Source organism: Pleurodeles waltl, chromosome 1_1, assembly GCF_031143425.1.
Source record: "Pleurodeles waltl isolate 20211129_DDA chromosome 1_1, aPleWal1.hap1.20221129, whole genome shotgun sequence".
Lineage (NCBI taxonomy): Eukaryota > Metazoa > Chordata > Amphibia > Caudata > Salamandridae > Pleurodeles > Pleurodeles waltl.
The window spans coordinates 304,368,096-304,388,890 of NC_090436.1; the positions used below are offsets into that span (position 1 = coordinate 304,368,096).

At 56.9% G+C, this 20,795-nt stretch overlaps 12 non-coding genes and 1 pseudogene across 12 annotated transcripts; all 13 read left to right on the plus strand.

Annotated features, from left to right (window-relative positions):
• Positions 1-307: 307 nt before the first annotated feature.
• On the plus strand, positions 308-471 carry LOC138294575 (U1 spliceosomal RNA). The gene has a single exon (XR_011203475.1). It is a non-coding gene; the product is annotated as a U1 spliceosomal RNA (small nuclear RNA).
• Positions 472-1,326: 855 nt separating this feature from the next.
• Positions 1,327-1,490, plus strand: LOC138294586 (U1 spliceosomal RNA). Its single transcript, XR_011203476.1, has one exon. It is a non-coding gene; the product is annotated as a U1 spliceosomal RNA (small nuclear RNA).
• A 510-nt stretch (positions 1,491-2,000) lies between these two features.
• Positions 2,001-2,164, plus strand: LOC138291763 (U1 spliceosomal RNA). The gene has a single exon (XR_011202566.1). It is a non-coding gene; the product is annotated as a U1 spliceosomal RNA (small nuclear RNA).
• An 847-nt stretch (positions 2,165-3,011) lies between these two features.
• On the plus strand, positions 3,012-3,175 carry LOC138294597 (U1 spliceosomal RNA). The gene has a single exon (XR_011203477.1). It is a non-coding gene; the product is annotated as a U1 spliceosomal RNA (small nuclear RNA).
• Positions 3,176-4,030: 855 nt separating this feature from the next.
• Positions 4,031-4,194, plus strand: LOC138291730 (U1 spliceosomal RNA). Its single transcript, XR_011202563.1, has one exon. It is a non-coding gene; the product is annotated as a U1 spliceosomal RNA (small nuclear RNA).
• Positions 4,195-4,704: 510 nt separating this feature from the next.
• On the plus strand, positions 4,705-4,868 carry LOC138295262 (U1 spliceosomal RNA). Its single transcript, XR_011203557.1, has one exon. It is a non-coding gene; the product is annotated as a U1 spliceosomal RNA (small nuclear RNA).
• Positions 4,869-5,715: 847 nt separating this feature from the next.
• On the plus strand, positions 5,716-5,879 carry LOC138295235 (U1 spliceosomal RNA). Its single transcript, XR_011203549.1, has one exon. It is a non-coding gene; the product is annotated as a U1 spliceosomal RNA (small nuclear RNA).
• Positions 5,880-6,389: 510 nt separating this feature from the next.
• LOC138294608 (U1 spliceosomal RNA) lies at positions 6,390-6,553 on the plus strand. Its single transcript, XR_011203478.1, has one exon. It is a non-coding gene; the product is annotated as a U1 spliceosomal RNA (small nuclear RNA).
• An 855-nt stretch (positions 6,554-7,408) lies between these two features.
• On the plus strand, positions 7,409-7,572 carry LOC138294630 (U1 spliceosomal RNA). Its single transcript, XR_011203480.1, has one exon. It is a non-coding gene; the product is annotated as a U1 spliceosomal RNA (small nuclear RNA).
• Positions 7,573-8,082: 510 nt separating this feature from the next.
• LOC138295225 (U1 spliceosomal RNA) lies at positions 8,083-8,246 on the plus strand. Its single transcript, XR_011203547.1, has one exon. It is a non-coding gene; the product is annotated as a U1 spliceosomal RNA (small nuclear RNA).
• An 847-nt stretch (positions 8,247-9,093) lies between these two features.
• LOC138294641 (U1 spliceosomal RNA) lies at positions 9,094-9,257 on the plus strand. The gene has a single exon (XR_011203481.1). It is a non-coding gene; the product is annotated as a U1 spliceosomal RNA (small nuclear RNA).
• A 510-nt stretch (positions 9,258-9,767) lies between these two features.
• On the plus strand, positions 9,768-9,931 carry LOC138294652 (U1 spliceosomal RNA). Its single transcript, XR_011203482.1, has one exon. It is a non-coding gene; the product is annotated as a U1 spliceosomal RNA (small nuclear RNA).
• Positions 9,932-16,000: 6,069 nt separating this feature from the next.
• On the plus strand, positions 16,001-16,138 carry LOC138292029 (U1 spliceosomal RNA; annotated as a pseudogene).
• The last annotated feature ends 4,657 nt before the right edge of the window (positions 16,139-20,795 follow it).

Genomic DNA, 20,795 nt, shown 5'->3' on the forward strand with positions numbered 1-20,795 from the left:
GTCAGCATGCTGTACTCTACCCTTGCCCAAATTCTCAGCAATGGAGAGGATCCTGAAAGCAAGGCCCTGATTGGCTCTGCTGGATGGCGTGGTCATGTAAATTTCACTGGCCGGCCGGCCGAGGCTTCTGGGAAGCAGCTTTGGGTAGGCAACGGCTTTGCCCAAAGGGTCTGCGGGGCCTTGGCTGGTCACTTTGCGCCCCCACGCCCATGCTCTGCCCCGCCTCAGGCCTTGCCTCTGTGGATGCCACCCTCGCTCTGCAGGGAGATGCCAAGCGGGCCCCCCTTGCCCTGTCCCCTTCCAACTCATACTTACCTGGCAGGGGAGACACCATGATCACGAAGGTGGTTCTCCCAGGGTGAGGCTCATCCATTGCACTTCGGATGTGCTGACCCCTGCGATGTCCCCAAATGCGGGATACTCGACTGCATAATTTCTGGTAGTGGGGGACTGCGTTCGCGCTTTCCCCTGATCTCTGGTATCAAGAAAGGCAACAAGAAAAACCACTCTGGAGCACCCTTAGCTGTCTCTCCAGCTTCCTTCTGGGTGCTGCAGCAGGCTGGAAATGGGGCTGGGCAAGGGGAAGAGGCATGCAAATTCAGGAGCCTGGGGAGTGCTGGGATAGCTGCCGCCTCCCACTCAGGGGACCTATCCAGAGAGAGGAAAGTAGGCCCTGGCTAGGTGACAGGTCTGTCCCTCTCAGCTAAGCCCCTGGGCTTGTGGACCGGCTGTCAGCCTGTAGTCCTCACCCTTGCCTTCTGGGGCCAAGACTATGGCTGAGGCCACCAGGCCTGGGCCCGGCGAGGGCTCTGCCCGGCGAGGGTTCTGCCGCGTTTGGGAGCGTTCGGGAAGGCGTGAGGGGCTCAGGGCGCGAAACACTGCTCCCCGGCAGGCCTTTTCCCTGGCTTTGGCCAACAAAAGCACTGCCTAGCCCTAGAGTAGGGCTTAGTGGCAGTTCTGTAGGCTCAGAAGCCTCCAACTCTGCTTCTGGGCCTTCTTTCCACCTGGCGAGCCCACCTGTCAGCATGCTGTACTCTACCCTTGCCCAAATTCTCAGCAATGGAGAGGATCCTGAAAGCAAGGCCCTGATTGGCTCTGCTGGATGGCGTGGTCATGTAAATTTCACTGGCCGGCCGGCCGAGGCTTCTGGGAAGCAGCTTTGGGTAGGCAACGGCTTTGCCCAAAGGGTCTGCGGGGCCTTGGCTGGTCACTTTGCGCCCCCACGCCCATGCTCTGCCCCGCCTCAGGCCTTGCCTCTGTGGATGCCACCCTCGCTCTGCAGGGAGATGCCAAGCGGGCCCCCCTTGCCCTGTCCCCTTCCAACTCATACTTACCTGGCAGGGGAGACACCATGATCACGAAGGTGGTTCTCCCAGGGTGAGGCTCATCCATTGCACTTCGGATGTGCTGACCCCTGCGATGTCCCCAAATGCGGGATACTCGACTGCATAATTTCTGGTAGTGGGGGACTGCGTTCGCGCTTTCCCCTGATCTCTGGTATCAAGAAAGGCAACAAGAAAAACCACTCTGGAGCACCCTTAGCTGTCTCTCCAGCTTCCTTCTGGGTGCTGCAGTAGGCTGGAAATGGGGCTGGGCAAGGGGAAGAGGCATGCAAATTCAGGAGCCTGGGGAATGCTGGGAAAGGGCCTCAAAAGCTGCTTCTGGGCCTTCGTTCCACCTGGCGAGCCCACCTGTCAGCATGCTGTACTCTACCCTTGCCCAAATTCTCAGCAATGGAGAGGATCCTGAAAGCAAGGCCCTGATTGGCTCTGCTGGATGGCGTGGTCATGTAAATTTCACTGGCCGGCCGGCCGAGGCTTCTGGGAAGCAGCTTTGGGTAGGCAACGGCTTTGCCCAAAGGGTCTGCGGGGCCTTGGCTGGTCACTTTGCGCCCCCACGCCCATGCTCTGCCCCGCCTCAGGCCTTGCCTCTGTGGATGCCACCCTCGCTCTGCAGGGAGATGCCAAGCGGGCCCCCCTTGCCCTGTCCCCTTCCAACTCATACTTACCTGGCAGGGGAGACACCATGATCACGAAGGTGGTTCTCCCAGGGTGAGGCTCATCCATTGCACTTCGTATGTGCTGACCCCTGCGATGTCCCCAAATGCGGGATACTCGACTGCATAATTGCTGGTAGTGGGGGACTGCGTTCGCGCTTTCCCCTGATCTCTGGTATCAAGAAAGGCAACAAGAAAAACCACTCTGGAGCACCCTTAGCTGTCTCTCCAGCTTCCTTCTGGGTGCTGCAGCAGGCTGGAAATGGGGCTGGGCAAGGGGAAGAGGCATGCAAATTCAGGAGCCTGGGGAGTGCTGGGATAGCTGCCGCCTCCCACTCAGGGGACCTATCCAGAGAGAGGAAAGTAGGCCCTGGCTAGGTGACAGGTCTGTCCCTCTCAGCTAAGCCCCTGGGCTTGTGGACCGGCTGTCAGCCTGTAGTCCTCACCCTTGCCTTCTGGGGCCAAGACTATGGCTGAGGCCACCAGGCCTGGGCCCGGCGAGGGCTCTGCCCGGCGAGGGTTCTGCCGCGTTTGGGAGCGTTCGTGAGGGGCTCAGGGCGCGAAACACTGCTCCCCGGCAGGCCTTTTCCCTGGCTTTGGCCAACAAAAGCACTGCCTAGCCCTAGAGTAGGGCTTAGTGGCAGTTCTGTAGGCTCAGAAGCCTCCAACTCTGCTTCTGGGCCTTCTTTCCACCTGGCGAGCCCACCTGTCAGCATGCTGTACTCTACCCTTGCCCAAATTCTCAGCAATGGAGAGGATCCTGAAAGCAAGGCCCTGATTGGCTCTGCTGGATGGCGTGGTCATGTAAATTTCACTGGCCGGCCGGCCGAGGCTTCTGGGAAGCAGCTTTGGGTAGGCAACGGCTTTGCCCAAAGGGTCTGCGGGGCCTTGGCTGGTCACTTTGCGCCCCCACGCCCATGCTCTGCCCCGCCTCAGGCCTTGCCTCTGTGGATGCCACCCTCGCTCTGCAGGGAGATGCCAAGCGGGCCCCCCTTGCCCTGTCCCCTTCCAACTCATACTTACCTGGCAGGGGAGACACCATGATCACGAAGGTGGTTCTCCCAGGGTGAGGCTCATCCATTGCACTTCGGATGTGCTGACCCCTGCGATGTCCCCAAATGCGGGATACTCGACTGCATAATTTCTGGTAGTGGGGGACTGCGTTCGCGCTTTCCCCTGATCTCTGGTATCAAGAAAGGCAACAAGAAAAACCACTCTGGAGCACCCTTAGCTGTCTCTCCAGCTTCCTTCTGGGTGCTGCAGCAGGCTGGAAATGGGGCTGGGCAAGGGGAAGAGGCATGCAAATTCAGGAGCCTGGGGAGTGCTGGGATAGCTGCCGCCTCCCACTCAGGGGACCTATCCAGAGAGAGGAAAGTAGGCCCTGGCTAGGTGACAGGTCTGTCCCTCTCAGCTAAGCCCCTGGGCTTGTGGACCGGCTGTCAGCCTGTAGTCCTCACCCTTGCCTTCTGGGGCCAAGACTATGGCTGAGGCCACCAGGCCTGGGCCCGGCGAGGGCTCTGCCCGGCGAGGGTTCTGCCGCGTTTGGGAGCGTTCGGGAAGGCGTGAGGGGCTCAGGGCGCGAAACACTGCTCCCCGGCAGGCCTTTTCCCTGGCTTTGGCCAACAAAAGCACTGCCTAGCCCTAGAGTAGGGCTTAGTGGCAGTTCTGTAGGCTCAGAAGCCTCCAACTCTGCTTCTGGGCCTTCTTTCCACCTGGCGAGCCCACCTGTCAGCATGCTGTACTCTACCCTTGCCCAAATTCTCAGCAATGGAGAGGATCCTGAAAGCAAGGCCCTGATTGGCTCTGCTGGATGGCGTGGTCATGTAAATTTCACTGGCCGGCCGGCCGAGGCTTCTGGGAAGCAGCTTTGGGTAGGCAACGGCTTTGCCCAAAGGGTCTGCGGGGCCTTGGCTGGTCACTTTGCGCCCCCACGCCCATGCTCTGCCCCGCCTCAGGCCTTGCCTCTGTGGATGCCACCCTCGCTCTGCAGGGAGATGCCAAGCGGGCCCCCCTTGCCCTGTCCCCTTCCAACTCATACTTACCTGGCAGGGGAGACACCATGATCACGAAGGTGGTTCTCACAGGGTGAGGCTCATCCATTGCACTTCGGATGTGCTGACCCCTGCGATGTCCCCAAATGCGGGATACTCGACTGCATAATTTCTGGTAGTGGGGGACTGCGTTCGCGCTTTCCCCTGATCTCTGGTATCAAGAAAGGCAACAAGAAAAACCACTCTGGAGCACCCTTAGCTGTCTCTCCAGCTTCCTTCTGGGTGCTGCAGTAGGCTGGAAATGGGGCTGGGCAAGGGGAAGAGGCATGCAAATTCAGGAGCCTGGGGAATGCTGGGAAAGGGCCTCAAAAGCTGCTTCTGGGCCTTCGTTCCACCTGGCGAGCCCACCTGTCAGCATGCTGTACTCTACCCTTGCCCAAATTCTCAGCAATGGAGAGGATCCTGAAAGCAAGGCCCTGATTGGCTCTGCTGGATGGCGTGGTCATGTAAATTTCACTGGCCGGCCGGCCGAGGCTTCTGGGAAGCAGCTTTGGGTAGGCAACGGCTTTGCCCAAAGGGTCTGCGGGGCCTTGGCTGGTCACTTTGCGCCCCCACGCCCATGCTCTGCCCCGCCTCAGGCCTTGCCTCTGTGGATGCCACCCTCGCTCTGCAGGGAGATGCCAAGCGGGCCCCCCTTGCCCTGTCCCCTTCCAACTCATACTTACCTGGCAGGGGATACACCATGATCACGAAGGTGGTTCTCCCAGGGTGAGGCTCATCCATTGCACTTCGGATGTGCTGACCCCTGCGATGTCCCCAAATGCGGGATACTCGACTGCATAATTTCTGGTAGTGGGGGACTGCGTTCGCGCTTTCCCCTGATCTCTGGTATCAAGAAAGGCAACAAGAAAAACCACTCTGGAGCACCCTTAGCTGTCTCTCCAGCTTCCTTCTGGGTGCTGCAGCAGGCTGGAAATGGGGCTGGGCAAGGGGAAGAGGCATGCAAATTCAGGAGCCTGGGGAGTGCTGGGATAGCTGCCGCCTCCCACTCAGGGGACCTATCCAGAGAGAGGAAAGTAGGCCCTGGCTAGGTGACAGGTCTGTCCCTCTCAGCTAAGCCCCTGGGCTTGTGGACCGGCTGTCAGCCTGTAGTCCTCACCCTTGCCTTCTGGGGCCAAGACTATGGCTGAGGCCACCAGGCCTGGGCCCGGCGAGGGCTCTGCCCGGCGAGGGTTCTGCCGCGTTTGGGAGCGTTCGTGAGGGGCTCAGGGCGCGAAACACTGCTCCCCGGCAGGCCTTTTCCCTGGCTTTGGCCAACAAAAGCACTGCCTAGCCCTAGAGTAGGGCTTAGTGGCAGTTCTGTAGGCTCAGAAGCCTCCAACTCTGCTTCTGGGCCTTCTTTCCACCTGGCGAGCCCACCTGTCAGCATGCTGTACTCTACCCTTGCCCAAATTCTCAGCAATGGAGAGGATCCTGAAAGCAAGGCCCTGATTGGCTCTGCTGGATGGCGTGGTCATGTAAATTTCACTGGCCGGCCGGCCGAGGCTTCTGGGAAGCAGCTTTGGGTAGGCAACGGCTTTGCCCAAAGGGTCTGCGGGGCCTTGGCTGGTCACTTTGCGCCCCCACGCCCATGCTCTGCCCCGCCTCAGGCCTTGCCTCTGTGGATGCCACCCTCGCTCTGCAGGGAGATGCCAAGCGGGCCCCCCTTGCCCTGTCCCCTTCCAACTCATACTTACCTGGCAGGGGAGACACCATGATCACGAAGGTGGTGCTCCCAGGGTGAGGCTCATCCATTGCACTTCGGATGTGCTGACCCCTGCGATGTCCCCAAATGCGGGATACTCGACTGCATAATTTCTGGTAGTGGGGGACTGCGTTCGCGCTTTCCCCTGATCTCTGGTATCAAGAAAGGCAACAAGAAAAACCACTCTGGAGCACCCTTAGCTGTCTCTCCAGCTTCCTTCTGGGTGCTGCAGTAGGCTGGAAATGGGGCTGGGCAAGGGGAAGAGGCATGCAAATTCAGGAGCCTGGGGAATGCTGGGAAAGGGCCTCAAAAGCTGCTTCTGGGCCTTCGTTCCACCTGGCGAGCCCACCTGTCAGCATGCTGTACTCTACCCTTGCCCAAATTCTCAGCAATGGAGAGGATCCTGAAAGCAAGGCCCTGATTGGCTCTGCTGGATGGCGTGGTCATGTAAATTTCACTGGCCGGCCGGCCGAGGCTTCTGGGAAGCAGCTTTGGGTAGGCAACGGCTTTGCCCAAAGGGTCTGCGGGGCCTTGGCTGGTCACTTTGCGCCCCCACGCCCATGCTCTGCCCCGCCTCAGGCCTTGCCTCTGTGGATGCCACCCTCGCTCTGCAGGGAGATGCCAAGCGGGCCCCCCTTGCCCTGTCCCCTTCCAACTCATACTTACCTGGCAGGGGAGACACCATGATCACGAAGGTGGTTCTCCCAGGGTGAGGCTCATCCATTGCACTTCGGATGTGCTGACCCCTGCGATGTCCCCAAATGCGGGATACTCGACTGCATAATTTCTGGTAGTGGGGGACTGCGTTCGCGCTTTCCCCTGATCTCTGGTATCAAGAAAGGCAACAAGAAAAACCACTCTGGAGCACCCTTAGCTGTCTCTCCAGCTTCCTTCTGGGTGCTGCAGCAGGCTGGAAATGGGGCTGGGCAAGGGGAAGAGGCATGCAAATTCAGGAGCCTGGGGAGTGCTGGGATAGCTGCCGCCTCCCACTCAGGGGACCTATCCAGAGAGAGGAAAGTAGGCCCTGGCTAGGTGACAGGTCTGTCCCTCTCAGCTAAGCCCCTGGGCTTGTGGACCGGCTGTCAGCCTGTAGTCCTCACCCTTGCCTTCTGGGGCCAAGACTATGGCTGAGGCCACCAGGCCTGGGCCCGGCGAGGGCTCTGCCCGGCGAGGGTTCTGCCGCGTTTGGGAGCGTTCGGGAAGGCGTGAGGGGCTCAGGGCGCGAAACACTGCTCCCCGGCAGGCCTTTTCCCTGGCTTTGGCCAACAAAAGCACTGCCTAGCCCTAGAGTAGGGCTTAGTGGCAGTTCTGTAGGCTCAGAAGCCTCCAACTCTGCTTCTGGGCCTTCTTTCCACCTGGCGAGCCCACCTGTCAGCATGCTGTACTCTACCCTTGCCCAAATTCTCAGCAATGGAGAGGATCCTGAAAGCAAGGCCCTGATTGGCTCTGCTGGATGGCGTGGTCATGTAAATTTCACTGGCCGGCCGGCCGAGGCTTCTGGGAAGCAGCTTTGGGTAGGCAACGGCTTTGCCCAAAGGGTCTGCGGGGCCTTGGCTGGTCACTTTGCGCCCCCACGCCCATGCTCTGCCCCGCCTCAGGCCTTGCCTCTGTGGATGCCACCCTCGCTCTGCAGGGAGATGCCAAGCGGGCCCCCCTTGCCCTGTCCCCTTCCAACTCATACTTACCTGGCAGGGGAGACACCATGATCACGAAGGTGGTTCTCCCAGGGTGAGGCTCATCCATTGCACTTCGGATGTGCTGACCCCTGCGATGTCCCCAAATGCGGGATACTCGACTGCATAATTTCTGGTAGTGGGGGACTGCGTTCGCGCTTTCCCCTGATCTCTGGTATCAAGAAAGGCAACAAGAAAAACCACTCTGGAGCACCCTTAGCTGTCTCTCCAGCTTCCTTCTGGGTGCTGCAGTAGGCTGGAAATGGGGCTGGGCAAGGGGAAGAGGCATGCAAATTCAGGAGCCTGGGGAATGCTGGGAAAGGGCCTCAAAAGCTGCTTCTGGGCCTTCGTTCCACCTGGCGAGCCCACCTGTCAGCATGCTGTACTCTACCCTTGCCCAAATTCTCAGCAATGGAGAGGATCCTGAAAGCAAGGCCCTGATTGGCTCTGCTGGATGGCGTGGTCATGTAAATTTCACTGGCCGGCCGGCCGAGGCTTCTGGGAAGCAGCTTTGGGTAGGCAACGGCTTTGCCCAAAGGGTCTGCGGGGCCTTGGCTGGTCACTTTGCGCCCCCACGCCCATGCTCTGCCCCGCCTCAGGCCTTGCCTCTGTGGATGCCACCCTCGCTCTGCAGGGAGATGCCAAGCGGGCCCCCCTTGCCCTGTCCCCTTCCAACTCATACTTACCTGGCAGGGGAGACACCATGATCACGAAGGTGGTTCTCCCAGGGTGAGGCTCATCCATTGCACTTCGGATGTGCTGACCCCTGCGATGTCCCCAAATGCGGGATACTCGACTGCATAATTTCTGGTAGTGGGGGACTGCGTTCACGCTTTCCCCTGATCTCTGGTATCAAGAAAGGCAACAAGAAAAACCACTCTGGAGCACCCTTAGCTGTCTCTCCAGCTTCCTTCTGGGTGCTGCAGCAGGCTGGAAATGGGGCTGGGCAAGGGGAAGAGGCATGCAAATTCAGGAGCCTGGGGAGTGCTGGGATAGCTGCCGCCTCCCACTCAGGGGACCTATCCAGAGAGAGGAAAGTAGGCCCTGGCTAGGTGACAGGTCTGTCCCTCTCAGCTAAGCCCCTGGGCTTGTGGACCGGCTGTCAGCCTGTAGTCCTCACCCTTGCCTTCTGGGGCCAAGACTATGGCTGAGGCCACCAGGCCTGGGCCCGGCGAGGGCTCTGCCCGGCGAGGGTTCTGCCGCGTTTGGGAGCGTTCGTGAGGGGCTCAGGGCGCGAAACACTGCTCCCCGGCAGGCCTTTTCCCTGGCTTTGGCCAACAAAAGCACTGCCTAGCCCTAGAGTAGGGCTTAGTGGCAGTTCTGTAGGCTCAGAAGCCTCCAACTCTGCTTCTGGGCCTTCTTTCCACCTGGCGAGCCCACCTGTCAGCATGCTGTACTCTACCCTTGCCCAAATTCTCAGCAATGGAGAGGATCCTGAAAGCAAGGCCCTGATTGGCTCTGCTGGATGGCGTGGTCATGTAAATTTCACTGGCCGGCCGGCCGAGGCTTCTGGGAAGCAGCTTTGGGTAGGCAACGGCTTTGCCCAAAGGGTCTGCGGGGCCTTGGCTGGTCACTTTGCGCCCCCACGCCCATGCTCTGCCCCGCCTCAGGCCTTGCCTCTGTGGATGCCACCCTCGCTCTGCAGGGAGATGCCAAGCGGGCCCCCCTTGCCCTGTCCCCTTCCAACTCATACTTACCTGGCAGGGGAGACACCATGATCACGAAGGTGGTTCTCCCAGGGTGAGGCTCATCCATTGCACTTCGGATGTGCTGACCCCTGCGATGTCCCCAAATGCGGGATACTCGACTGCATAATTTCTGGTAGTGGGGGACTGCGTTCGCGCTTTCCCCTGATCTCTGGTATCAAGAAAGGCAACAAGAAAAACCACTCTGGAGCACCCTTAGCTGTCTCTCCAGCTTCCTTCTGGGTGCTGCAGTAGGCTGGAAATGGGGCTGGGCAAGGGGAAGAGGCATGCAAATTCAGGAGCCTGGGGAATGCTGGGAAAGGGCCTCAAAAGCTGCTTCTGGGCCTTCGTTCCACCTGGCGAGCCCACCTGTCAGCATGCTGTACTCTACCCTTGCCCAAATTCTCAGCAATGGAGAGGATCCTGAAAGCAAGGCCCTGATTGGCTCTGCTGGATGGCGTGGTCATGTAAATTTCACTGGCCGGCCGGCCGAGGCTTCTGGGAAGCAGCTTTGGGTAGGCAACGGCTTTGCCCAAAGGGTCTGCGGGGCCTTGGCTGGTCACTTTGCGCCCCCACGCCCATGCTCTGCCCCGCCTCAGGCCTTGCCTCTGTGGATGCCACCCTCGCTCTGCAGGGAGATGCCAAGCGGGCCCCCCTTGCCCTGTCCCCTTCCAACTCATACTTACCTGGCAGGGGAGACACCATGATCACGAAGGTGGTTCTCCCAGGGTGAGGCTCATCCATTGCACTTCGGATGTGCTGACCCCTGCGATGTCCCCAAATGCGGGATACTCGACTGCATAATTTCTGGTAGTGGGGGACTGCGTTCGCGCTTTCCCCTGATCTCTGGTATCAAGAAAGGCAACAAGAAAAACCACTCTGGAGCACCCTTAGCTGTCTCTCCAGCTTCCTTCTGGGTGCTGCAGTAGGCTGGAAATGGGGCTGGGCAAGGGGAAGAGGCATGCAAATTCAGGAGCCTGGGGAATGCTGGGAAAGGGCCTCAAAAGCTGCTTCTGGGCCTTCGTTCCACCTGGCGAGCCCACCTGTCAGCATGCTGTACTCTACCCTTGCCCAAATTCTCAGCAATGGAGAGGATCCTGAAAGCAAGGCCCTGATTGGCTCTGCTGGATGGCGTGGTCATGTAAATTTCACTGGCCGGCCGGCCGAGGCTTCTGGGAAGCAGCTTTGGGTAGGCAACGGCTTTGCCCAAAGGGTCTGCGGGGCCTTGGCTGGTCACTTTGCGCCCCCACGCCCATGCTCTGCCCCGCCTCAGGCCTTGCCTCTGTGGATGCCACCCTCGCTCTGCAGGGAGATGCCAAGCGGGCCCCCCTTGCCCTGTCCCCTTCCAACTCATACTTACCTGGCAGGGGAGACACCATGATCACCCCGTGCCTGCAGTACCTTTAGTGTCCACTAGAGGTCACTGTTCTGCCAAAGAACTACCTGGTGCTATATGCACACAAGGGCACTTTTAAGTGCTATTACTGGAGCTGCATCCTGCTGAAGATACCTGCCTGCTGAAACCTGCCTGCCTGCCTGCTGTGGACCTTCACCTGCCTGCTGTGGACTTCGCCTGCCTGCTGGAACCGCCTGCTGTGGACTCTCACCTGCCTGCTGGAGCTGCTTGCCTGCTGGAGACCCTTCCTTGCCTGCTGGAGCTGCCTGGATACTGAGGCCTGCCTGCCTGCCTGCCTGCTGAGGGGAACCCCTGCCTGCCAAGCTTCCCTGCCTGCCTGAAGGGAACCACTGCCAGCCACCAGGAGCAGGCCTGAGGAGTACCTACCTGCTGTAGCTCCCTGAAGGACCCTTCCCAAGGCACGCCGCAACAGCAAGGACAGGATGAGCAGACCGCTGAACCCCTGGTTCCACAACACGGTGAAGATGCAGAGGAAGGTGGAATCGGATGGCTCCACACCAGAGCTGAGCAGAAAGACTTTCACAGAGTTGCTGGTGACCAAGATGGGGTTCACAGCAGCTGAGATTTGGTGCATAATGTCAGATGCACCCAAAGGCACTTACCTGCTGACGTTCATGTCGGAATCAATCTGCAGGAGATACTGGCAGATGTGCTGGTCAAGACGGGACGAGAAACCCTTCGCCGACTTCCACCTGGAGTGCCAACTCGTGTTGGAGGTGAAGAGGATGACCGTGCACGTCTACAACCCGCATGTCAACATCCAGGACCTGACCACCTTCCTACGCCGACACTGCACAGTGACGAGAGAACCCTCCCGCAACCTGGACAGTGATGGAATATGGGATGGTAAATGGACAGTCATGGTGAAGCTGAAAGAGGACCCGGCCGCCCCGGATGGAATCCATCACCCTCCTTCAAGCTTCTCCCTAGGGCGCGACTCGGGCTACCTCTTCTACCCCGGGCAGCCCAGACTGTGCAACAAGTGTAGTAAACCGGGCCACACCGCTAAAGATTGCACAGTGCAAGTGTGCAAGAACTGCAAAAGAGAAGGACACACAGCCAGGGCATGCAAAGAGGAAGCCCCCTGCAACCTCTGCGGTGCCGTGGGCCACCGTTTCAAAGACTGCCCGCAAAGAGCCAAGTCCTATGCCCAGGCGGCCAAACCTCCTGGGAGAGAGGCACAGGAGGAGGCTGCCGTGGTCAGCCTTCCAGTCCCAGCACCCAGAAAGACCAAGGAAACTGGGAGGAGGAAAGGCCCCAGGCAGGAGCAAGTCAAACCTGACCAAGGCTCCACGCCAGTCCTGGAGCCACAGAGCACAGAAGAAGGAATGCCTGCCATCCCTGAGAGTATGCCAACAGAAAACGCTCCCCAACTCGCCTCTGAGAACCAGGAAGAAGAACCCTGGACAAAACAGGAGCGCAGGAAAAGGAGGCACAGTCCCCCACAAGTAACAAAGAAGACCAGGAAGAAACACCTGAGCAACCACAACCCCAACTCTGATCCAGAGGAGTCAGAAGAAGAAGAACAACCAGGGAATGAGGGTCCAGATGACCAACTGGAGCAAGTCACCAGAGTGCTGCAGGAGATGAGGGCGCTAGCCAGCGTCATGGAAGCGTCCCCACCACCATCGCCAGCAATAGCTGAGAAGGAAGAGGCCTCCATGGAGGAGGAAGAGCCAGAGACCAGCCACGTGGGCAAGCCAGCCTCAGAGAAGCACCAAGCAACGGTGGCCAAGACAACAGCCCCCGCGCCGGAGACCCGCCAGGAGCCTGACCAGCCCTGTAAGTAGACTTGTCACTGTGTGATAACAGCTAATTACTCTGACTTGATAGTTAGTATTTGAGCCTAAGTTAAACTCTTAAACACTAATTAAGATGGCTATTTCATTGTTTTCCATAAATGTGAGAAGTATCAGAGACAAGCGCAGATGTGCTAGCACCTTGAACTTTCTTGCCAGCCAGGAATGTGATGTGTACATGATTCAGGAATGCTCCATCCCTTTTTCAGCTTCATACACCCACCTAGAACAGCAGTGGGCATTTGGGCCTTCTTTTTGGTCTGGGGGGAACAGCAGTAGGTCTGTAGGAGTCGCTACCTTAGTCAGAGGGAGGTGCTTCACAGTGGACTCGGTCACCGAGCTGGAAGGCGGCAGGGCTCTTGTCGTTGACGGCTCATGGGCAGGAGAACCGGTTAGACTGATCAATGTGTATGCGCCTTCTGATGTAGGTGAGAGACGGGAGCTGTTCCAGCGCCTCAGACCACAGCTGGTCACCTCCAGAACAATCATGATGGGTGGGGATTTCAACTGTATACTAGAGAGTGGTGGTCGATGTGGGACCAGAGCTAAGGAAGGATGGATAGATGATGGTGCGAAACTCCTAGCGGAGATGGTGGGTGAGGCCTCCCTGACGGACGTCATTGGATCCATGGGGGCGGACGCCAGGAATTTCACCTGGGGCCGCCCTGATGGATCTGTGCGATCCAGGATAGACTTTGTTTTCACCTCTAGATCAGTGAGGATCAGGCAGCACTCCATGGTGACAGTGCATTTCTCTGACCACAGGGCTATCAGGTTTCAGGGGGAACTAACAGGGAAGTTCCTGACAGGTCCGGGCACCTGGAAACTGAATAGCTCTCTGCTGGGGAGAGAGGATGTACAGGAGGAGCTGAGGAGGACTTACAGTGAGTGGCAAGACATGAAAGACACCTTCCAGTCCATAGGGGAATGGTGGGAATGGGTGAAAGGCAGGATTCAGGATTTCTTTAAGAACGTGGGCAGGAAAGCAGCAAGGGGGAGGAAGAGGGAGTTCAGTAGACTGCAGCAACAGCTGCAAGAACTGCACGACCTCCAACTCCGGGGATGGGACGTCATGAACCCTCTGGAGGCAGTCAAGAAAGAGCTGAGCGAGCACTTTCATGAGGAATCCAGGAGGATCATCTTCCGTTCTAAGGTGGAGAACCTGGAAAAGGGGGAGAAATGCAACTCCTTCTTCTTTAAGAAAGTCCACTCTGCGCACACCCCACTGGTTCAACTGCGCAACAGGGAGGGAATTTTGTGTGACACCAAGGAAGACATTAGGAAGGCTGTGACAGATTTCTATGGGGACCTCTACTCAGAGAAGAGGTCAGATGGGGATCAGGCAGAAAAGTTTTTGGCAGGCATCCCGAGAAAGGTTTCCACACCAGCAAGGGAAGTCCTCAACGCACCCCTCACTCTGGAGGAGCTGCACATTGCAGTTAAATCCTTCAAGTCAGGAAAGACACCAGGCAGTGATGGTCTACCAATTGAATTCTACACTTCACTGTGGGACCTAGTGGGACCAGACCTTCTGGAGCTGTATGAGGAGATGGAGCAGGAGGGAGTCATGCCCCACACATTAAGGGAAGGAACGATCGCGCTCCTGTATAAACATAAGGGGGAGAGATGTGACCTCAAGAACTGGCGTCCCATCTCTCTCCTGAATGTGGACTACAAGATCCTGGCAAAGACAATGGTGAATAGACTCAAGAGCGCTATGGGAGAGTTAGTTCACCCAGACCAGACCTGTGGGGTACCAGGACGCAGAGTGGCGGACAGCCTAGCACTGATCAGGGACACGATCCAATACATCACAGACCGGAATATCCACGCTGCGCTGGTCTGTCTCGATCAGGAAAAGGCCTTCGACCGCGTCTCCCATGAGTTCATGGAGAGGGTACTGCAGGGTTTTGGGCTGGGGGAGCGCTTCTGCAAATATGTTAGAATAATGTATACAGACATTTTCAGTTCAGTCATGGTAAATGGTTGGAAAACAGACCCCTTTCCTATCAGGTCTGGGGTAAGACAAGGCTGCCCGCTCTCGCCCTCTTTGTTTGTTTTGGTTATAGAGCTACTCGCGGAGTACATCAGGAAGAACCCGAACATCAGAGGGATCCCGACACCAGGAGACGCAAAGAAAGAAGTCAAGTGTTCGCTGTACATGGACGACGTCACCCTCTTCTGCACAGATGGGAAATCGGTCCAGTCCCTGCTGGAGGCATGCAAGGACTTTGGCAAAGCATCAGGAGCAAAGATCAACGTGGACAAATCACAGGCAAAGCTTTTTGGCCGCTGGGACCTATGTAACGAGCCTCTCCCTTTCCCCGTTGAGGCAGGACTGGTAAAGATCCTCGGTATCTGGTTTGGGGGACCAGGAGCGGCGGCGAAAAGCTGGAACGAACGCCTGGCCAAAGTCAAGCAGAAACTGGGCTTTTGGAGCTTGAGACACCTGAGCATTGAAGGAAAGGCTCTGGTGCTCAGGAACGACGCACTGCCCGTGCTGCAGTATGTGACACAGGCCTGGCCACTCCTGGCCAACGTAGCACGGGCTGTGAACAGCATGGTTTTCCACTTTGTTTGGCACTCAAAGATGGACAGGGTGAAAAGGACAGTCATGCACAAGGAGCATCGCAAGGGAGGGAAGGCAGTCCCTGACATCCCGACAATCCTCAGAGCCTTCTTTGTGTGTGGCTGCGTCCGAATAACCCTGACGAACGAGAACAAGGACCACTCAGCTTACAGGGTCTTCCGCTTCTTCCTGCTCCCAGTATGGAGAAGACTGGGATGGGATAAGTGGGAGAATGCAACAATGTTCAACTGGGACCTCCCCTGGTACTACAAGGAGATTGAGAAGTTTGTGGTGGAATTTGGGCTGAACTGTGTCACACCAAGCCTATGGAAGCCCAGGACAATCCACAGACTAATCAGGTCCAGGGACACCACAGAACCAGTGAGCGACCTGCCACCTGCTACAGCAACAAGGGTGTGGGAAAATGTATCCTCCCCATCCCTAACCAACAGACACAAAGACATTGCATGGATGGCCGTGAAAGGGGGACTGCCAGTCCGGTCATTCATGCACAGCAGGGGCCTGTGCCCACACAGAGAATGCCCAAGGGGTTGCCCTGCAGAGGAAACTACATACCATCTGTTCTGGGCCTGCCCTTTTGCCCAGAGACTGCGGGGAGCCTTAAAACAAGAAATGGAAGCCCACATCCCATACCCAAACATCACTCACCACTCTGTGCTGTATGGGCTGTTTCCAAAGACACACTCAGTGGAGGCTATCCAAGGATGCTGGAGAATCCTCTGCTGCATAAAGGACATCCTCTTGTATGCCAGGACCCGACTGGTGACCAACGGGGAGGTGGTGAGCAGGGAAGCGTGCCGCCGAATGGTACTCAACCTGCTGAGAGACTACACAGACAAGGACAACAAGGAGGGTGAGAAGGAGGAAGAACTGTAAACCCTAATCCCTCCTTCCCACTGAACTCCCCACACTGCCCCAAGAAACCAAACCCCCCTTTACTACTTATTTCATATGTAAACTGACTGTGTTGTTAAAATGTGATTTGAAACAAAGTTGAACTGGACTGCCCTTCCTAAGGGAAGAGGTACCACTCTTTAAAAACCTATGTATCGCCTACTTAAAGCACTTAATAAAGGTTTTTGAAACTTAAAAAAAAAAAAAAAAAAAAAAAAAAAGGTGGTTCTCCCAGGGTGAGGCTCATCCATTGCACTTCGGATGTGCTGACCCCTGCGATGTCCCCAAATGCGGGATACTCGACTGCATAATTTCTGGTAGTGGGGGACTGCGTTCGCGCTTTCCCCTGATCTCTGGTATCAAGAAAGGCAACAAGAAAAACCACTCTGGAGCACCCTTAGCTGTCTCTCCAGCTTCCTTCTGGGTGCTGCAGTAGGCTGGAAATGGGGCTGGGCAAGGGGAAGAGGCATGCAAATTCAGGAGCCTGGGGAATGCTGGGAAAGGGCCTCAAAAGCTGCTTCTGGGCCTTCGTTCCACCTGGCGAGCCCACCTGTCAGCATGCTGTACTCTACCCTTGCCCAAATTCTCAGCAATGGAGAGGATCCTGAAAGCAAGGCCCTGATTGGCTCTGCTGGATGGCGTGGTCATGTAAATTTCACTGGCCGGCCGGCCGAGGCTTCTGGGAAGCAGCTTTGGGTAGGCAACGGCTTTGCCCAAAGGGTCTGCGGGGCCTTGGCTGGTCACTTTGCGCCCCCACGCCCATGCTCTGCCCCGCCTCAGGCCTTGCCTCTGTGGATGCCACCCTCGCTCTGCAGGGAGATGCCAAGCGGGCCCCCCTTGCCCTGTCCCCTTCCAACTCATACTTACCTGGCAGGGGAGACACCACGATCACCCCGTGCCTGCAGTACCTTTAGTGTCCACTAGAGGTCACTGTTCTGCCAAAGAACTACCTGGTGCTATATGCACACAAGGGCACTTTTAAGTGCTATTACTGGAGCTGCATCCTGCTGAAGATACCTGCCTGCTGAAACCTGCCTGCCTGCCTGCCTGCTGTGGACCTTCACCTGCCTGCTGTGGACTTCGCCTGCCTGCTGGAACCGCCTGCTGTGGACTCTCACCTGCCTGCTGGAGCTGCTTGCCTGCTGGAGACCCTTCCTTGCCTGCTGGAGCTGCCTGGATACTGAGGCCTGCCTGCCTGCCTGCCTGCTGAGGGGAACCCCTGCCTGCCAAGCTTCCCTGCCTGCCTGAAGGGAACCACTGCCAGCCACCAGGAGCAGGCCTGAGGAGTACCTACCTGCTGCAGCTCCCTGAAGGACCCTTCCCAAGGCACGCCGCAACAGCAAGGACAGGATGAGCAGACCGCTGAACCCCTGGTTCCACAACACGGTGAAGATGCAGAGGAAGGTGGAATCGGATGGCTCCACACCAGAGCTGAGCAGAAAGACTTTCACAGAGTTGCTGGTGACCAAGATGGGGTTCACAGCAGCTGAGCTTTGGTGCATAATGTCAGATGCACCCAAAGGCACTTACCTGCTGACGTTCATGTCGGAATCAATCTGCAGGAGATACTGGCAGATGTGCTGGTCAAGACGGGACGAGAAACCCTTCGCCGACTTCCACCTGGAGTGCCAACTCGTGTTGGAGGTGAAGAGGATGACCGTGCACGTCTACAACCCGCATGTCAACATCCAGGACCTGACCACCTTCCTACGCCGACACTGCACAGTGACGAGAGAACCCTCCCGCAACCTGGACAGTGATGGAATATGGGATGGTAAATGGACAGTCATGGTGAAGCTGAAAGAGGACCCGGCCGCCCCGGATGGAATCCATCACCCTCCTTCAAGCTTCTCCCTAGGGCGCGACTCGGGCTACCTCTTCTACCCCGGGCAGCCCAGACTGTGCAACAAGTGTAGTAAACCGGGCCACACCGCTAAAGATTGCACAGTGCAAGTGTGCAAGAACTGCAAAAGAGAAGGACACACAGCCAGGGCATGCAAAGAGGAAGCCCCCTGCAACCTCTGCGGTGCCGTGGGCCACCGTTTCAAAGACTGCCCGCAAAGAGCCAAGTCCTATGCCCAGGCGGCCAAACCTCCTGGGAGAGAGGCACAGGAGGAGGCTGCCGTGGCCAGCCTTCCAGTCCCAGCACCCAGAAAGACCAAGGAAACTGGGAGGAGGAAAGGCCCCAGGCAGGAGCAAGTCAAACCTGACCAAGGCTCCACGCCAGTCCTGGAGCCACAGAGCACAGAAGAAGGAATGCCTGCCATCCCTGAGAGTATGCCAACAGACAACGCTCCCCAACTCGCCTCTGAGAACCAGGAAGAAGAACCCTGGACAAAACAGGAGCGCAGGAAAAGGAGGCACAGTCCCCCACAAGTAACAAAGAAGACCAGGAAGAAACACCTGAGCAACCACAACCCCAACTCCGATCCAGAGGAGTCAGAAGAAGAAGAACAACCAGGGAATGAGGGTCCAGATGACCAACTGGAGCAAGTCACCAGAGTGCTGCAGGAGATGAGGGCGCTAGCCAGCGTCATGGAAGCGTCCCCACCACCATCGCCAGCAATAGCTGAGAAGGAAGAGGCCTCCATGGAGGAGGAAGAGCCAGAGACCAGCCACGTGGGCAAGCCAGCCTCAGAGAAGCACCAAGCAACGGTGGCCAAGACAACAGCCCCCGCGCCGGAGACCTGCCAGGAGCCTGACCAGCCCTGTAAGTAGACTTGTCACTGTGTGATAACAGCTAATTACTCTGACTTGATAGTTAGTGTTTGAGCCTAAGTTAAACTCTTAAACACTAATTAAGATGGCTATTTCATTGTTTTCCATAAATGTGAGAAGTATCAGAGACAAGCGCAGATGTGCTAGCACCTTGAACTTTCTTGCCAGCCAGGAATGTGATGTGTACATGATTCAGGAATGCTCCATCCCTTTTTCAGCTTCATACACCCACCTAGAACAGCAGTGGGCATTTGGGCCTTCTTTTTGGTCTGGGGGGAACAGCAGTAGGTCTGTAGGAGTCGCTACCTTAGTCAGAGGGAGGTGCTTCACAGTGGACTCGGTCACCGAGCTGGAAGGCGGCAGGGCTCTTGTCGTTGACGGCTCATGGGCAGGAGAACCGGTTAGACTGATCAATGTGTATGCGCCTTCTGATGTAGGTGAGAGACGGGAGCTGTTCCAGCGCCTCAGACCACAGCTGGTCACCTCCAGAACAATCATGATGGGTGGGGATTTCAACTGTATACTAGAGAGTGGTGGTAGATGTGGGACCAGAGCTAAGGAAGGATGGATAGATGATGGTGCGAAACTCCTAGCGGAGATGGTGGGTGAGGCCTCCCTGACGGACGTCATTGGATCCATGGGGGCGGACGCCAGGAATTTCACCTGGAGCCGCCCTGATGGATCTGTGCGATCCAGGATAGACTTTGTTTTCACCTCTAGATCAGTGAGGATCAGGCAGCACTCCATGGTGACAGTGCATTTCTCTGACCACAGGGCTATCAGGTTTCAGGGGGAACTAACAGGGAAGTTCCTGACAGGTCCGGGCACCTGGAAACTGAATAGCTCTCTGCTGGGGAGAGAGGATGTACAGGAGGAGCTGAGGAGGACTTACAGTGAGTGGCAAGACATGAAAGACACCTTCCAGTCCATAGGGGAATGGTGGGAATGGGTGAAAGGCAGGATTCAGGATTTCTTTAAGAACGTGGGCAGGAAAGCAGCAAGGGGGAGGAAGAGGGAGTTCAGTAGACTGCAGCAACAGCTGCAAGAACTGCACGACCTCCAACTCCGGGGATGGGACGTCATGAACCCTCTGGAGGCAGTCAAGAAAGAGCTGAGCGAGCACTTTCATGAGGAATCCAGGAGGATCATCTTCCGTTCTAAGGTGGAGAACCTGGAAAAGGGGGAGAAATGCAACTCCTTCTTCTTTAAGAAAGTCCACTCTGCGCACACCCCACTGGTTCAACTGCGCAACAGGGAGGGAATTTTGTGTGACACCAAGGAAGACATTAGGAAGGCTGTGACAGATTTCTATGGGGACCTCTACTCAGAGAAGAGGTCAGATGGGGATCAGGCAGAAAGGTTTTTGGCAGGTATCCCGAGAAAGGTCTCCACACCAGCAAGGGAAGTCCTCAACGCACCCCTCACTCTGGAGGAGCTGCACATTGCAGTTAAATCCTTCAAGTCAGGAAAGACGCCAGGCAGTGATGGTCTACCAATTGAATTCTACACTTCACTGTGGGACCTAGTGGGAGCAGACCTTCTGGAGCTGTATGAGGAGATGGAGCAGGAGGGAGTCATGCCCCACACATTAAGGGAAGGAACGATCGCACTCCTGTATAAACATAAGGGGGAGAGATGTGACCTCAAGAACTGGCGTCCCATCTCTCTCCTGAATGTGGACTACAAGATCCTGGCAAAGACAATGGTGAATAGACTCAAGAGCGCTATGGGAGAGTTAGTTCACCCAGACCAGACCTGTGGGGTACCAGGACGCAGAGTGGCGGACAGCCTAGCACTGATCAGGGACACGATCCAATACATCACAGACCGGAATATTCACGCTGCGCTGGTCTGTCTCGATCAGGAAAAGGCCTTCGACCGCGTCTCCCATGAGTTCATGGAGAGGGTACTGCAGGGTTTTGGGCTGGGGGAGCGCTTCTGCAATTATGTTAGAATAATGTATACAGACATTTTCAGTTCAGTCATGGTAAATGGTTGGAAAACAGACCCCTTTCCTATCAGGTCTGGGGTAAGACAAGGCTGCCCGCTCTCGCCCTCTTTGTTTGTTTTGGTTATAGAGCTACTCGCGGAGTACATCAGGAAGAACCCGAACATCAGAGGGATCCCGACACCAGGAGACGCAAAGAAAGAAGTCAAGTGTTCGCTGTACATGGACGACGTCACCCTCTTCTGCACAGATGGGAAATCGGTCCAGTCCCTGCTGGAGGCATGCAAGGACTTTGGCAAAGCATCAGGAGCAAAGATCAACGTGGACAAATCACAGGCAA